The following is a 4,532-nucleotide window of genomic DNA, read 5'->3' as shown; positions in this document are numbered from 1 at the left end:
AGCATTTAAATATACGTGTGTTATATACGTTTAACATTTAAATATACGTGTGTTATTTAAATGCAAATAGCATTTAAATATACGTGTTAATTGCAGTGAAGTTAAATGAAAAAGTGAGTTCCTCATTCACAGTAGCCACATTTCAAGGGCTCTGTGACCCTGTATGGTTGGTGGCTGTTATATTGGACAGCGGCGTTACAGAACATTTCCATAATCACAGAAGGTTCTTTCGGCAGTGCTGAGTTACCAGAACTGCTAAGATGGCATTTATAGGTGACCAAGGGAGGCCGAGGCAGTTATGGCTGGATGGAAAGCCGGTTGAGAGGGTGCAATGTCAGGGAAGCCCATGGCTGACAATGGTAAAAATGTAAATTAGTCCATGCATCTTCGTTCATCTGTTCCACAAATATGGAACACAGCATGCTTGGCAACAGAGGAAGGTATGGGAAATCGTACAAGGCTGGAGGAGCATAGTGGAGAGTGGACATCACAGAAAGACTAATGTTTGCTCCAAGACCTGAAGGATTGCTAGGCATTGGCCATGTGGAGAAGACAAGAAGAGCGTTCCTACTAGCAGGAACTGCTTGTGCCCAGACTCAAGATATCACATGGGGTGGCCGCTACACAAATTGCTCTGGATTGTGGGAGGGAGAGCTGTGCGTTGTGTAGGGCTGTGGTGGGAGAGAAGCAAGAAAGGTGAGAGCAGAAAAGAGAGGGAGGGAGGGAACAGGAAAATATCCAACAGATTGGTGGGAGTGGAGGTACGAGTTGCTGAGAGGAAACCGGGAAGAAAATTGGAGCATAGAGGGAGAAAGTCTGCACTGCACAGAGGCCTTGGGAAGAAACATAGAGCAAGGAGGTCTACATTGCAAGGAGGTCTGCATTGCATGGAGGCCTTTACCAACAGACCCCTCCTGGCATTGGTGTCGGGTTGGAGATCTCCTGGCTTCCTCACAAGGCACACCTGTTTGCACAAGTTGACAGTGCTACTTCTGTAGCAATCCAGAGATGGCAGAATTGGGTTTGCTTCAGGAGGGTAGAAGGCTGGGTGGTGAATCACACACAGTCAGCCCTTGGGAGGCTGTAAGATACTCTCAGAGGAATTAGAATGCTTTCACCTCCTCCTTTTGGGGAGGGGAAGAACATGAACTTCGGGGCTGGAGAAGGAAGGGAGTTCACATAGAGTGTGCCCCCTTCTCTGCATTTTGCACCCATCGAATCTTCTAATCCTTACACAGGCACTGTTTGGCAGAAGCTATTATTATCCCCATCTTATGGATGAAGCAGCAGAAGCTTGGTGAGGTGAGAGATCGTGTGATATGTGGCGAGGGTGGGAGATTTGACCATGGGATCCTCTTCCTTGAGTGATTTTGGGAAGGGGCAGGGAAGAGGTGTCTCTCCTTCCCTGAGGCCACTTGTCCCACCCACAGGATGGGTGGAGCCTATAGAACAGTCATAAGGTTAAGAAGTAAAAGCTGAGTTCAAAAAGTTTTCATGCTATTAAAAACACAACAGCCTTACTTTGCAATTCTATATCTCCGGTTACAAAATGATTACCTAAAATTAGTTAATATTAACCTTTTGGAGATAATAGTATCATATTTAAATTACTTTGCAATTATCCAATTAAGTTCGCTTCTAAATGGTGCCTCTAATTAGCCAGGGTGATAAGTTGACCAGATAACACTGAGATCTTTGAAATCTTAGGTAGCAGAGTTCATAGGGACAGCCAAAGTCCCCACAAAGGTGGCAGCTGTTGTCCCCACAAAGGGAAAACAGCATGGGGAACCAGACAGCCTCCGTCAGGCTCCTGGAGGCAAAACTTCATTGGGTGCAGCGGCTCACACCTGTAATCCCAGCACTTTGGGAGGGTGAGACAGGCAGATCACCTGAGGTCAGGAGTTGGAGACCAGCCTGGAGAACATGGTGAAACCCTGTATCTACTAAAAATACAAAAATTAGCTGGGTGTAGTGGCGGGCACCTGTAATCCCAGCTACTTGGGAGGCTGAGGCAGGATAACTGCTTGAACCTGGGAGGCAGAGGTTGTAGTGAGCCAAGATCTTGCCATTGCACTCCAGCCTGGGCAACAAGAGCAAAACTCCATCTCAAACAACAATAACAACAACAACAACAACAAAACCTTTGCCACCTAACAAAAGATCACAAATTATGCCATCAATATTTAAGAAGATTCATTAATTGTGCAATTCTACAGAGCAGTTAAGACTAGTGTCATGTGGAGTATTAGAGACAGAAAACTGGAGAATCATATCTCCTGACCTCAGTGAGTTCAAAGTCTAACAAGGAAGATAAGAAGGCAAATAACAATTATAAGTGCTATAACTTATATAGCACTAACATCCCATGCATAGGAGGAAGAATTGATAAGATTGAAATATAGAAGGCATTGCTGATAAATAAATAAATACTTAAAAATAAGTTATCCTGATGTGTGAGCTGGAAAACCAAATTTCCACCATGTATGTAATTAGGGTTCAATCAAGGATGCTTGACAAAAATTCAATTTAAAAAATAACTATTGAGGCTGGGTGCAGTGACTCACAGCTTTAATCCCAGCACTCTGTGAGGCTGAGGCAAGAGGATTGCTTGAGCCCAGGAGTTCAAGATCAGCCTGAGCAATATAGCAAGACCTCCATTTCTACAAAAACTTTAAAAAAAATATTGGCTGGGGCTAGCTGGGCGTGGTGGCTCACACCTGTAATCCCAGCACTTTGGGAGGCCCAGGCAGGCAGATGATGAGGTCGGGAGATCGAGAACATCCTGGCTAACATGGTGAAACTCTGTCTCTACTAAAACTACAAAAAATTAGCCAGGTGTGGTGGTGGGCACCTGTAGTACCAGCTACTTAGGAGACTGAGGCAGGAGAATGGCATGAACCCGGGAGGCGGAGCTTGCAGTGAGCCGAGCTCTCACCACTGCACCCCAGCCTGGGCGACAGAGTGAGACTCCGTCTCAAAAAAAAAGAAAAAAAAAATTAGCTGGGACTGGTGTGGTGGCTCATACCTGTAGTCCCAGCACTTTGGGAGGCAGAAGTGGATAGATCACTTGAGGCCAGGAGTTTGAGACCAGCCTGGCCAACATGGTGAAACCCCACCTGTTTAAAAAATGCAAAAATTTACCAGGCGTGGTGGTATGCACCTATAGTCCCAGCTACTTGGGAGGCTGAGTCAGAGAACTGCTTGAACCTGGGAGGTGGAGGACGCAGTGAGACAAGATCATGCCATTGCACTCCAGCCTGGGCAACAGAGTGAGACAGTCTCAAAAAAAAAAAAAAAAAAATTAGCTGGGTATGGTGACACATGCCTGTAGTCCCTGCTACTTGGGAGGCGGAGGTGGGAGGATTGTTTGAGCCCAGGAGTTTGAGGCTGCAGTGAGCTATGATCACACCACTGTACTCCACGTTTGCTCTGGGCAACAGAGCAAAACCCTATCTCAAAACGAAACAAAACAGAAAACCAAACTATCAGGTCCTGATATTTCTACCTCCTAAATAATCTTTCAGATTGGTCCACTCTCCTCCAGCCGCCAGCCACTGTCATTATTTTTAACCTCTGGGAACAGGTCTGTGAGGCCTCCCTACCTCCAGTCCCCTCCAATCCGCCTTTGCTGCTACTAGGTGACCTGGCTAAAATTGGAACCTGATCATGTCATGTTCCTGTTGAAATCCAGATTAGCATAGTGCCTTTCACAGAATAGATCTTTAACAAATATTTATGGTATGAATAAGTGAACAAAGGCATGGCATGTGGCCTCATTGTGCTGCGCAGGCATGGCATTCGTGTGCTAGGGCTGCCATAACAAAGTACTGCTGGGTCCTGGGTCCTCTGAGGTTTCGAGGGGAGGATCCTTCCTTGCCTCTTCCAGTTTCTTGTGGCTGCCACTCTTGACTTGGAGCCATGTCCCTTGACTTGCTTATCACTCCAACCTTTGTCTCCATCTTCACATAACATCCCCCGCTGCCCCCTGTTCTCTGTGTCGGTTTCCCTCTTCCTGTAGGGACAGCAGACAGTGCCTTAGGGCCCACCCTAATGCACTCATCTTAACTTGGTTGTTTCTGCAAAGACCCTATTTCCAAATGAAGTCACATTCGAAGGTACCAGGGATTAGGACTTTAATGTGTCTTTCTGAGATTAATGTTAAACCAGTTGTCATCGAGCAATACGCTTTTAAAATGGGAACAGAAAAGGCTAGAAGTGAATTTACTTTTACAGCCAAGTTCTTATCGTTTCTCTTGTACTCTATATGACTGGCTTTTTTTTTAAAGCTTGCTGTTACCTTTAAATGGTACTAAAATGGAAGTACATTAAACTGCTATTAGGGCACAGAAGACGTGGCAATTAACTGCAGTAGGACAGGAGAAGCCTTCAGAGAATAGGTTGGGCCGGGTGTGGTGTTTCACGATTGTAATCCCAACACCTTGGGAGGCTGAGGCAGGCGGATCGCTTGAGGTCAGGAGTTCAAGACCAGCCTGGCCAACATGGCAAAATCTCATCTTTACTAAAAATACAAA

Source organism: Colobus angolensis, unplaced genomic scaffold (assembly GCF_000951035.1).
Source record: "Colobus angolensis palliatus isolate OR3802 unplaced genomic scaffold, Cang.pa_1.0 Scaffold207, whole genome shotgun sequence".
In the NCBI taxonomy this organism is placed as follows: domain Eukaryota; kingdom Metazoa; phylum Chordata; class Mammalia; order Primates; family Cercopithecidae; genus Colobus; species Colobus angolensis.
The sequence above is the reverse complement of the archived record's forward strand: the minus strand, read 5'-3'. Positions refer to the sequence as shown.